At 40.2% G+C, this 14,095-nt stretch overlaps 1 long non-coding RNA gene across 1 annotated transcript in view; it reads right to left on the reverse strand.

Annotated features, from left to right (window-relative positions):
- Window positions 1-1,216: 1,216 nt before the first annotated feature.
- Window positions 1,217-14,095, reverse strand: part of LOC311583026 — a 38,851-nt gene continuing 25,972 nt past the window's right edge. The window contains exon 3 of the long non-coding RNA XR_014774357.1: window positions 1,217-1,327. This is a non-coding gene — a long non-coding RNA (uncharacterized lncRNA). The remainder of the gene's footprint in view (window positions 1,328-14,095) is intronic.

Consider the following 14,095-nt stretch of genomic DNA (forward strand, 5'->3'; position numbering starts at 1 on the left):
TTTCTCTTGTCTTTCCAGGTAGGAAGATTCTTCCTTTCCGTACTCCTGGCATCAGTTAAGGTGTTATTTAGCTCTCTGGAAAGTTTGTCAATAAAATGTTGTCTTTTACCTGATGCTATTTTATTTCTCAGACATACAAAAAGCCAGACCTTCCTCAGAGTTCAGGTTTAACTGGTTTCAGTTCTTCTGTCTTTCCAGTCAGATAGTGGGATTTGGCACTTTTTCCTCATTGTGACAAACACCTGAGAGAAACAGTTTAGTGTTGTGCTTGTGGGTTCAGATTCAGCCCAAAGGGCAGGTGGAGTCCACGCTGTGTGAAGTGAGACAGCATCTCAGCAGTGGTAACAGACACTAGGAAATCCAGTTCAACCCCTGCTGGCCAGCAAGTGCAGAGAAAGGCAGGGTGTGCCAGAAACATGGTACACATTTTCAAGGACTGAGTTTCGGCTAGGCCCACTTTCCAAGGTTCCCAGCACCTTCCCAGACAGCACCTGGAGATGGAGGCCCGCCCTCACCACTGCAGGTCCTGGAGGATGTTTTGGGAGAGGTCATGTGTCCTGCCGCTGTTTCGCCTTCCATTTCACCTTGCTCCCCTAGTTACACACATGGGAAAAAAAAGTGCTAGAGATGAAAGAAATACTAAAGTCACTTTTCTTGATGTAAGTCATCTCGGAGTTTGTCCCTCACACCCCCGCCCCCACCCCACCCTTCCTCCCTTGCTGAGGTTGGGATGACTTCCCACTTCATGGGTAGGAAAAAGAGTCCCTTAAGCAGGAGATATTACAGCACTTGTTAAAACTTGTTTGTTAGGATTACCACCAGCTATCTCTTTACAAGCATATGGATAAGGTTTCTTAAATATTTATCTGCCTGGAGTTATTGTGCCAACTTTGCCAGGCACGCTCACTTAGTGATGGGAGATGTTCTGAAGATGCACCACTGAGTGTCTCTCTTGCCATGCTTCTACCAGTGTTCTTCCGTTGATCTAGACTGTGTAGGTCTATGGCCCCACATGCTGTTTGATATAAGAGGTATAGAAAAATGATACACTGGCTGTTGCTGGTACAGCAGTAGGCTTTTAAAATTACTGAATTTTTATCCATTTCTCTTCCTTACCCCCCTCTCACCTGTGCATGCGTGTCTCTCTCTCTCTCTCTCTCTCTCTCTCTCTCTCTCTCTCTCTCTGTCTGTATGCATGTATGCATTCCCGCATATGTATTTGTGTTCAATTGCCTGTTGAAGCCAGAAGACTATATCAGGTGCCTTGGAACTGAAGTTATTGGTAGTAGTGAATTGCCTATCATGCTGGGAATTAAATTCTGGTCCCCTGGAAAGGCAGAAAGAATTTATTTATTTATTTTTTAATCATCATTATTATTATTATTTTTGGCAGGGTTGAGACAGGGTCTGTGTAGCCTTGGCTGTCCTGGATTCAGGTTGAGGCCTCAAACTCACAGAGAGCTGCCTGCCTCTGCCTGCCTGAGTGCTGGGATTACAGGTGTGCACCACCACACCAGCAGAAAGCGTTTTTAACCCCCTTAACCACTGAGCCATCTCTCTAGCCCCATCTAGGGCACCTCTCTAGGCTATTTAATCCTAAAGGCGTTGTTTCTATTGTTAATTGTAATGAGAATACTAAAATAAAAGCTGGAATATGCTGAGTATATAAACAGCTGGCTGTGATGTTTATTATTGTAGTCATGTAACATACTGTGCATAAGTGTGTGCACTGTCTGTGTATACAACATATCCCAGTACGCTTGTTTCTATCAGCCACGCCATGAACATGTGTGGGATGTGTTGTACCATCATGTTGCTACCACTGTGGCATCACAGGGCATCTCACTTCTTCCAGTTCATTTTAATTTTACAAGAGTGTTGATACAGGGTCCAGTCTCTGAAATGCTGCTGTGCAGAGCATGACTCTATTTCCTTAGCCAGCTGCTCCTAAGGCTGGGCGCCACTTCTGGTGGTGAGAATTTGCTTAGCTTCTAATAGTCTGTTGAAGTCTGTACACACCTGAAGGTATTTACAACTAGTGTGGGGAAAAGGCCAGTGGGTTGGATACTACAGGGGAATTTTCTGCAACAAAGACTAAGGAGCAGATGATTCTCGAGTCATGCATGAGCTACTTAATAATTAAACATGTTTTAAGATCCTGCTGGGAAATTTGCTGAAACTGAAAGGAAAGTTTAGATCGCTAAACAAGCTATATTAAAATTTCAGAATTTTTCCAGATACCAACTTGATGGTGCGTCTATAAACTGATAGATACAAACTGCATATACTTATTATATATACTATGTCTTGAAATATATACACACTGTGAAATAAATTAGTTAGATGAATTAGTCTGCACTTTCACTCTAATAGTCAACAGGTTGGGGAGAGAGAAGAGTTAAAATCTATTCTTAGTTTTTTCAGAGTCCAACACATCATTGTTTACTGTAACCATTGTGCTTTACAACAAGCATATTGAAGTTACTCAACCAACCCTGAAACACTGGATCCCTGTTAGTCTGCCCATGGCCTTTGGTAATCAGTGTTTATACTTTCATAACTTTAACTTGTAAAAATTTCATGTACATTTAAGTCATGTGTTATTTATTGTGCCTGGCTTACTTCGTCCTGCATTCTCCTGAAGGTCTCTCTATGCTGTGAGAAATGATACAATTTTCTTCTTTCTCAGAGCTGAGTAGCGTTTCATCTGATGTAAGGATACAGACACACATGATATCTCCTTGGTTCACTCACCTGTTGCTGGGATAGTCTGATCCTTGTCTCATCTATTGTAAATAACACCGCAGTGAATGGTGAAGGGCATATGGCTCTTCAACACCCTGGCTCATTCCCCCCTGGCTCCCTACACTGCAGTGGGATTGCTGGTTGATATGGCGATTGTGTGTTTTCATCTTGTAGAGAAAGTTCTACACTGCTTTCCACGGTGGATGTTTACCAATATGCGTTTATGATGATGGTGCACAAGGGGTTGTTGCCCCCAACCCACATCCCACATCCTTGTCAATAGTTGCCTCTTTATTTTAATTTTTGTAATAACCATCCTAACATGTGTGATAGGCTATTTATGTGAAGTTTTACTAATCATTTCCCATATGATTAGAGAGCAATGTGTTTTCCTCTACTGGTTTGTCATCTGAATGTCTTTTTTTAAAGATAGGAAATAGCTATTCTTGTCTTTTGCCCAATTTTTAGACTTGTTGCCCATTTCCTTGCTATTGAATTGTTAGAATTCCTTATATATTTTGGATATTAAACCCTTTTTAGATATATAATTAACAAGTCCTTGTCCCATTGCACAGATGGTCTTTCTATTTGGCAGTTTCCTTTACTGAACAGAAGTGTTACAGTTTACATACACATACAATGTTTTGGCTGTTATTCTTATGAGAAAATACTAAAAATAATGATATAGTTAAAGGTGACCGGAGATGGTGAGATGGTTCATCAGGTAGAGGTGTTCTGTAGGCCAGCCTGATACGCTAAATTTTATCCAGAGGAACCCACATGATAGACGAAGAGAGCTAGCTTTTGCAAGTTGTCTTCCAATTTCCTCATGTGCTCTGTATCATACATTGTCACAGCCTACAAACAGACACACACACACACACACACACACACACACACATTCTCTCTCTCTCTCTCTCTCTCTCTCTCTCTCACACACACACACACACACACACACAGACACACACACACACGAAAAACACTTAAAAAATTGATTTTCATGTACTTGGCAGCTCAACTAAATTTTATTTTAATCAAAATAAAACAACAAATATAAGCTTGTAAAATAGTATTTTAAAAGCTGATATTTTAATGACAAAACATACTAATTACTTCATAATACATTTATGAGCCTAAGTTCAAAATTCTGTCTCTCTCACTTCCTCCCTCTTTATCTAGCTTAGATAGATCTGGAACTCATGATACCCCTGCCTCAGCAGCTTCCTGAGTATTAGTATCATAGCCGTGTACCACTACTGTTGTTAATACCTTCTGTGTTTGCAGTACATTGTATTCATTGCTAAGGAGACCATTTTCCATTGGTGAAGTGCATAGGCATCAGTTATAGAGATAAGAAAAGGACAGTGGTAGAGAAGGGGGAGATAACAAAGAAAGGGAGGGGAAGGAAGAGAGAAGGGCAGGGAAAATGGAAGGGAGGAGGGGACGTAAAGGGAGGAGGAAAGGGAGAGAGAAGGTGAGATGAGAGGAGAGAGGGGAGGGAAATGGAGGATTACCATCAGAGGTGCATTCAAATTGTTTTCACAGTGTGCTCTACGCCATGGAATGAATTAGAATTCAGAATCTTTTCCTTGCAGAATGTCGGTCTAACCTTCTGGAGCTTGTTTTCAGCAGTTGTCATGGCTGACACAGGCAACAAGAGATGAGATTATTGCTTGTGTGTGATGCACAGAAGTGAAACAGTAAGGGAAGCAGCACAACTCTATCCCAGCAAGAAAAGTGGTGTAGCTGTGGACAGACTCATAGCAGGCAACCTCTTTGTCTGCATGATTCCCAGTAAAAGAGCAAGTCAGTTATATGAGTGTGATCTTGGGTTCTCAGAAGGCCGAAAGGATGGGGCAGACACCAGGACTCTGCAACCCTTCATTCCTAGAGAATCCCATGTTAGTTGAAACTGAACTTATGGAAAGTACTTTATCACCAGCTTTATCACATAGCTCAGGAGATGTATCAAAATGAAGACATTGCTTCAGCCTATATTTTATCAGTTTATAATGGCCCAGAACATCTTTTATTGTTCTTGGAGTCAACTTAACTAAGTTGTTAGCCTGGTAGGTGACCTGTCCAGCATACAGATAACATCAAGGAGTGTCATATCTGTCAACACTGGCCATCATGGATTACTAATTACTCAAATGTCATTTAGAGAGCAGTTTGTTGATGATGTCAGACTAGGGAGATTATTAAAGGTTTGGCAGAAACTTGAATAACTCAGATATAACTATGCTTTGTAAATGACAATTACTTTATTTTTCTGGAGTATGACGACTGGGTATATAAGATGACCCCCCCACCCCATCCCCCACGCCAGCTTTTCTTACCATATAAGACTACTTTTCTTCCAATTCACACCCTGTGCAACAGACTCAGGAATGTGCCTATTTGCAGGTAGGGCACAGAAAGCCAGGTGCTTTATTAAATGCTGGCAGACAGCCAGTGGCAGCCTACACTGCCCCTTTAAGGCACACTCCACACTCAAGCCAAAGATGCAAAGCCCTTCGAGTCGAATGGGTGAGTTCATGTGGAAAGCCAATCCATGCTCACATTCTTCTCAAGGTACAGGAAATGTGTGCAGCCTGCTCCTCCTTGCTACATACTCCCCCCCTCATAGAGTGGGGAATCAGCTGCAGCACCCCCATATGTGCCAGATGTATGAAACAAGGGGAAGCAAGCTACAGGTAAGTACTTGGCATGTAAGATGACCCCACAACTTAGGCATGGAATTTTTTTTGGGGGGGGGCGGGATTAAAAAGTTGTCTTATACACCAGAAAATATGGTCCATTTGTCTGCCTTATTTCTCTTGAGTATTGCAGAGTGGCTCACAACAAGCATGCTCACAACTTAGATCATATGTTCTTCCATGCCCAAAATCTTTGTGAGACTAATGCTCATGTATAATGAAACCATTAAATATTCCAGCTGAAAATATGTTACTCTTAGAAATGTTTTTAAAAAGTAATAATAACAAAGAACATAACCCTAATGCAATCAGGTGTAAAAATATCAAGTTAGTATGTAATCCAAGAACTTGAAAATTAAATTTGGTAAATATTTTCTTATACAGAGACTCAAAAGACACTAGATTCCCCGGGCGAAGTGGCGCACGCCTTTAATCCCAGCACTCGAGAGGCAGAGGCAGGCGGATCGCTGTGAGTTCGAAGCCAGCCTGGTCTACAAAGGGAGTCCAGGACAGCCAAGGCTACACAGAGAAACCCTGTCTCAAAAAACCAAAAAAAAAAAAAAAAAAAAAAAAAAAAAAAAAAAAAAAAGACACCAGATACTGAAAATGTATGTGCCAGGTTAGATGATAGAACAATAACTTGAGCTATAAGATGTAAAATTTGTTAACAGCAGTGGTAATAAAGAAGTAGATATTTATTTTTCTTTCTTTATAAACATCTCAGAATAGTTATGGGCTGTAGTTTAGTCACAAAGGCTCCATTTGAAGCTTCACAGGTGAATGACAATGAAATAGCCCCAAACTGTCATTGTCTGTCCATTTTCCAGCAAGACACGCACTTGCTCATGTCTTCTTGTCATTACGGTCCAAAACCTACTTTACTTAGGATTCTTAACCACACCAACCTCTCTTCTAACTCAGCGACCACAGCAAGCAGAGAAATAATGTTAATACAAAAAAGAGGTTGTGACCAGTGTAGACGTAGTTCCTTGGGTAAATTCCACTCTTTGTTGTCAGGATACCCACAATTCCATCCAATAGCCAACATCAAATCGGCCCAGGAAACTATAACGTTGGCATGAGCCAGCAGGAGCAGCAAGGCTGTGCTGAATTGGCAAGAGTCAGCAGAAGCAGCCAGAATCAGCCGGAGTACCACAGGAAGTGCTCTGGAACATTTCTTTTTTTGTGAAGTGAAGACTGGAGAAGACCAATGAACCAACAAAGCCCAGCAAAGTTTGGCATGGCTAACAGTGCATAGCAATGCAGAAAGTGTCATCCCACTGTCCGTGGGGTTCTATTTATACTACTTCCAAACATCACGCACCCTCCCACGTGTCTGTCCCCAGCAAAACATCTCATTCCTCTTCACAAGACATTTCACAGAAAAACATCATGTGCCCTGTCAAAAGACAGATCCCAGAAAAACATCACATGCCACAGCTGAGTCTTCAAAGAAACCAGACATTTCCAGTCACACTTTTTCCCACCCCAAGAAGTAAGGGATGGAGAAAGGGCTGGGCTAAGCCAGTGTTCTTTAGCGTCTAAAGTCAAGGCTAACATGAGAAGAGACAAGCCGAAAGGAGGTTGTCTTTACAGGATACTAGCCTCAAGCAATGTATCCCCTCCTCTTAGAAGTTACAGATAATTAGGCTTTGTAAAAAGTTGGCCAATAGGATATAAAAGCTGTCCCCATTTCAATAACATAGTATTTATCCTTTTACATATCTTATTATTGTATAACCCTCAACAATCGCATGCTTTAAAATCTGGTGGTAATCATATCACATCACATAATTGTCGTCTGAAAATGCATCTAAGACTTTTCAATATTTAGAAGTAGTCTTTTTAGTCGGGCTTGCTTACGGCTGTTATTGCAGTCAGGTATTTCTTCTCCCTCTCCCTCTCTCCCCCTCTTGCTTTCTTTTTGTCATCATATTGTGCTTATATTTTTTTCACATCCAGGTTGCTGTTCTTAATATTCTAATTTACAACACATTAGAGATCCCTGACTTCTTTCTACATAAAAAAAAGAGTATATTTTGGATATCAGTGAGGAGTCACAGCATGGAGCAGAAGAGGAGTAGGCAGGAAACAGTAGCACAGAGCAGAGATGAGCACCAGGAAGGACTGTGAAAAACAAGGGCTGTGAACTATGGAAAGATGTTATCTTATCGTGGAGGGTAGCAGAGGAATAAGCTTTCCAGAATGTTCCCTAGAAGACTGCCCTATTGAATTTCTTTGAAGAGTGGATTAGGAGAATGAAGTGTGTGCTCTCAGTGTTCCTTTAAAGTGGCAAATTCATGGTGGTAATTAATTAATTAATTAATTAATTAATTAAGTCTATTTACTACCTTTTAGGGAGAGTTACTTCCTTAAGTCTAAATAAGTGTTCCTCTCAGTAGCTAACATTAAAATCTACTATAGATTTCATTTAAAAGTATTTGTTTATTTTCTGATAAGCAATTTTCAGTATAAAGATATAAAAGAGAACAAGCTACCATTTCTTTGTAAGCTTGCAAAGAGTACATAAAAGGAAAACAGATGGAGAGATGGCTCAATATTTAAGAGCACTGGCTGCTTTTGAAGAGGATCTGGGTTTGTTTCCTAGCGCCCACATGACAGCTCACAACCACCTGTAATTACAGTTCCAAGGGATCTAACACCTTTTAACGGCCTCTGTAGGCACAAAGCACACACGTGTTCCACTAACTTATGTCTCAGGATACAAATTTAAAAATTTAAAGAATACATATTGAAATTAAGCATAGCTCTTCCCAAATTAGAGAGAGAGAAAGATTTCTTTAACTTTCTTACTACAGAAAAGTCACAAATAAAATGTAACAGTTAAATAATACTTAGAATAATTTCTACTTTAAATAGTAGAATACACGAAATGGCCAAGTAGCATTCATTGTATGCAATCTGTGGGAAGGCTTTCCATAGTTTAGTTTGTAAGAAATGATGTAAGTGGAGTTATTACCATGGTAACTATTTTTCAGGCTAATAAAAGTGTAACAAATATGGACTAAAAGAATAAAATAAAATAAAATCTCCTTTGAACCTCTACCCAGACAGAAAAATTTCCCTTCTGAATAAAACAGTCATTGAAAACGTGCAAGAGCGCCTCAGATGCAGGGGCCCCTTTGTCTGGCAGCCTCCTGCATCACATCTTTAAAGCTTCCTTCCAGGTAAGTGAGGGATTTATCCTTGGTGCAGAAAGGGAGGAACGGGTACAGTGAACATGAAATCCATGGAATACACATGCTTTTAAAGTAGAATTTCTCCCTTAACCCAAGCTTAAATTGTGGTTTATACACAAGTACACTTACTCTTCTTCCTCATCAAGCCAATGAAACTGTAGTAGAGCACTGAAAATTATAACTGTGGGTGATCAAAGCAAGCAAGCAAACAAACACACAAAACCAAACCAAACCAAAAATGATGTTTTCTCTCTCAGATTCTCTGAAAATTATTTTATAACTATTTCTCTTTTAGAGGTATCAGATGTAGATATTAGTACTCGTCTTCAGATAGAAAAACAAAAGACATTGGAAATAAGGATTCACACATTTTATAAGGGGTCTGTAAGGACAATGTGAAGCTTTTTATTCCACTAGCTATCACTTCAAAAATATTGCCAGCCAAATATTGTTTCATAAGACAGAGTGTGAGTCTCTGATAGGGTGAAAAGGAATAACGGTGGGGTTTAATGTAATCAGTTTCCCAACTGAACACTCTGAAGACATTGACTAGACCAATAGTTATCACCACTGGCTGCTCGTTTGTGGACTCACAGACATTCACCCATTGGTGAAACATTTTTAAATTTTATTATTCATTTATATATTCACTTTACATCACAAACATAGCCCCCTCCCTCCTCTCCTTCTGCTCCCTCCTTTCCCCCTTCTTTGCCCCATCCCTGCTCTCTTTGTCCTCAGAAAAGGGGAGCTTCCCAACCCACCCAGAAGAATAAGTTGCATCAGGACAGACTTCCTTCTCATCCAGAGGCCAAGCAAGGCAGCCCCATCAGGATGAAGTGATCAAAAGCAGGCAACAGAGTCCATGCTATAGACAGCACCTGCTCAACATACTAGGAGACTCACATGAAGGTCACACTGCCCATTGCTTACATATGTGTAGGACGCCTAGATCTAGTCCATTTCTGCTCTTCGGTCCATGCTTCCATCTCTGTAAGGCCCCATGGGTCCAGGTGAGTTGACTCTGTTCATCTTTTTGCAATGTTCTTGTCCCCTCAGGGTCCTTTTATCTTCTTTCCCACTCTTTCCTAGGACTCCCTGAGCTCCACCTAATTCTTGGCTGTGAGTCTCTGCATGTGATTCGATCAGCTACTGTGTAGGGCCTCTCAGAGGATAGGTAAGTTAGGTCCCTGTCTGCAAGCATAGCAGGGTATCTTTAATGATGTCAAGAGTTGGCTCTCTCTCATGGGGTTGGTCTCAGAATGGGCCAGGCATTAGCTGGTCATTTTCTCAGTCTCTATCTTTATATCTGCACATCTTGTAGGTATGGTAAATTTTGGTTCAAAGGTTTTATAGGTGGAGTTGTGTTCTTCTCCCACCATTATAGGTTCTGCTTGAAGGCTAGAAGGTGGCCTCCTCAGTCCTGAGTCTCCTCAGTCTTGTGTCTCCTGCTGCTAGAGACATACCCATATCCTCCCTATAGCCTAACCTGTTACAGGTCTCCAGTTTGTCTCAGTGATGTCCCCTGACTTTGGTTTTCCTTTTCTTCAGGCCCTCAAACTTCCCCTCCACACTCTCCCTACAGCTGATACCCTCTTTGTTTTCCTCTCCATACCCGCTCCTATCCAGTTCACTCTCTACTTTTTCTTCTATTGTCTATTCTGTTTCCTCATCTGAGCAAGATTCAAAGAAGATTTCCCTTGTACCCTCCTTATTACCCAAGTTTTTTGGGTCCCCGATTTTTAGTAAAGCTATTCTGTATTATATAGCTAATATCCACTTATGAGTGAGTATATACCATATGTGTCTTTCTGGATCTATGTTACCTCTCTCAGGAGGATCCTTTCTAGTTCTATTCCTTCGCCTGTAAATTTCATGATTTCCTTATTTTTAATAGTTGAGTAGTATTCCATTGTGCAAATGTAGCATATTTAGCAATTATTTGGTTGAGGGACATCTAGGTTGTTTCCAGTTTCTGGATGTTATGAATAAAGATGCTATGAACAAAGCTGAACAAATGTCCTTGTGGTATGGTATAGCATTTTTGGATATATTCCCAGAAATGGTATAACAAGGTAGTGCTATCTCCAGTTTTCTGAGAAAGCTCCAAATTGATTACCAAAGTTGTTGTACATGTTTGCACTCCTACCAGCAATGGAGAAGTATTATCTCTTTTCCACATCTTTGGCAGCATATGCTGTCACTTGAATTTTAGATCTTAGGCATTCTGACAGGTGTAAAATGGAATCTCAGAGTCATTTTGATTTACATTTCTCTGATGACTAAAGATGTTGAATGTTTCTTTAAGTGCTTCTCAGCCATTCAAGATTCCTATGCTGAGAATTCTATGTTCAGCTCTGTATTCCATTTTCAAATGAGATTATTTAGTTTCTTGGTGTTTAATTTTTTGAGTTGTTTATATATTTTGGATATTAGCCCTCTGTCAGATGTAGAGTTGGTTAAAATCTTTCCCCAATCTGTAGGGTGTCATTTTATTGTATTGACAGTGTCCTTTGCCTTATAGAAGCTTTTCAGTATCAAGAGGTCCCATTTATTAACTGTTCATCTTAGAACCTGAGCTGTTGGTGTTTTGTTCAGGAAGTCATCTCCTGTGCCAATAAGTTCAAGGATGGTTCTCACTCTCCGTTCTAATAGATTTACTGTTTCTGGTTTTATGTTGAGGTCTTTGAGTAGGGTGATAAATATGGATCTTTTTGTATTTGTATACATGTAGACGTCCAGTTGGACCAACACCGTACCAACTCAATTCTTCAAAGACCTGGAAAATTCTTAATTTCATATGGGAAAAAAGAATAGCTAAAACAAACCTATACAATAAAAGAACTTCTGGAGGTATCTCCATCCCTGACTTCAAGCTGTACCTCAGAGCAATAGTTATAAAAACTGCACGGCTTTTATTGGCACAGAAACAGACTGGTTGATCAGTGGTATCGAATTGAAGACCCAGAAATAAAGCCAAAACCTGAGAACACTTGGTTTTTGACAAAGAAGCCAAAATCATACAATGAAGTGTTTTTTTTTTGTTGTTGTTGTTGTTTTTTAGTGCAAAAGTTTTCTAGACCAAAGCAGATCTTGGTTGACCTGGGCACATTTTAAGATAATACTCAGGGTTATGGATGTAGCTTAGTTGCTAGAATATTTGAGAAGCACACACAAAACTCTGGGATCATTATTTAGCATAAACAGAGCACATACTAGCAAACTCAACATGCAGGGAGAATCAGAAGTTCCAGGTCATACTCAGCTGCATTGTAAATTTCTAGGCCAGCCTCTTCTATGTGACAGTATATTTCAATAACAACAAAACCAAAACAGAACCCACTATTTGTCTGTGATTTAGATTAAAGCATCCTGGTTGTCCTTGCTCTGTGAAATGATAATAATGGCTAGGTTAGTCAAGCTCCATGGGGGAAAAAGTACAGCATGTTTCACAACAGTCTACCCATACCGTTGTCTCGGGAACAACTGCCTGAAGATGAAATCAGGTCAGCTTGACATAAAACAAATAGGGACATGAGATTGCTCATTTTCCGTTGTAAACTCAGGAAGTAGAGGGCTTGCAGAAGGATAGGAACTACCTCAAAATAGCACTGTAGAAGGGTCCTAAACAACACATTTTTTTCCTGGAGTCGATTCCAATATGTTATATGTTCTTAAGATAGCCAGGTTACCTATTTTATGTTCCTTTTTCAAAACTTAAATGAAGGCAATACTGTGAATCCTATTTCATACATGAGAAAACTGGAGTTTAAGTTAATAAGGTGAAGTCAGGATCACAACTTGAATTTATTCATTCATGCTTAATTACTTCAGTATACTGCCTCACAGTCAAAAGGATTTGATCAATATTCTTTTCACATTGGTGTCTACTACAGTGTATGTAGCCCCAGTCATGGGGCCAGTCATTTAGCCTTGATGTAGCTTCAGCACACTACTGAGCCTCGCAGTGAGCATGAACATATTTCCTTTTTTTTTTTTTTACTTTATTAATTTATTCTTGTTACATCTCAATGGTTATCCCATCCCTTGTATCCTCCCATTCTTCCCTCCCTCCCATTTTCCCCTTATTCCCCTCCCCTATGACTGTTCCTGAGGGGGATTACCTCCCCCTGTATATGTTCATAGGGTATCAAGTCTCTTCTTGGTAACCTACTGTCCTTCCTCTGAGTGCCACCAGGTCTCCCCCTCCAGGGGACATGGTCAAAGTTGAGGCACCAGAGTATGTGAGAAAGTAATATCCCACTCTCCACTCTACTGTGGAGAGTGTTCTGTCCATTGTCTAGATCTGGGTAGGGGTTTAAGGTTTACTGCCTGTATTGTCCTTGGCTGGTGCCTTAGTTTGAGCAGAAGAATGGATAAAGAAACTGTGGTACATATACACTATGGAATACTATTCAGCTATTAAAAACAAGGAATTCCTGAAATTTGTGGATAAATGGATTGAGCTAGAAATGATCATAATGAGTGAGTTAACCCAGAAGCAGAAAGACTCAAATGGTATATACTCACTTATATCTGCATATTAGCCCAAGGGGCATGTCCCACGAAAGCCTTCATATTTTCTTTCATGTAGTGAAGGCTGAGTTTGTAGCCACTCCCCATGTCTACATCTCTGTGCCCCTACGGCCATGGGGAAGGAAGTCATATCTTGTAGTGGTCTCATGAATTAGAATGGAGGAGATTATCCTGCAGCTTTTGAAGTCACCTGTGGGCTTCTAACGGACATTTCACCGTATCATTTTATTTTGGGCCACTTTTGAATCTTATTTTGTTGGAAACACACACACACACACACACACACACACACACACACACACACACACAAAACCTACTCCTTTCTAATTATATTTCAATGCTAATGTGTGGTCCCGAGTACAATGAAATAAACAAAGAAACATTGATTCTGACATCAAAGGTTAGATCTCCTTTGGCCTTGACCCATTTAATGGAAGAGAAAATTCCGGCTCTTACAAAGTGACTGTTACTGGATGCTTTCTTCTGTAGAAATCACCCCATCCCTCTGTATTCAAGCCTGTAGCTCTATATCTCTAGCCAGTTATCTTTTCTCATGGTCTAAATCATCATGTTCATCCTCTGCTGGAATTTCTCCACCATCTTGTAGCTACTATTTCTCTGTTATATTTGGCATTGTATCTTAAGGTTCTTAATCATACTCCAAGCACTTAAGGCCAAAATGAAATAACAGTTATTTATTAGTGGTTATACAAGGGTCTTTCATTTTCCTGGAAGCTGAAAAGAGCAAGGTGAACAGCACAGAGTGAGCAGAGTCCTCGATTAGATCATGAGAAAGGCATTATTACTTGACTCACTTTCTACAAAATATGAAAATCACAAGTGGAACGTAGACTAGTAATGTACACAAATGCAGTGACTTTGAACTTGAAGAATCAAGGAGGGCAGGGCATGTGA

This window comes from Acomys minous (genome assembly GCF_964271855.1).
Source record: "Acomys minous genome assembly, chromosome: 14".
Classification (NCBI taxonomy): Eukaryota; Metazoa; Chordata; class Mammalia; order Rodentia; family Muridae; genus Acomys; species Acomys minous.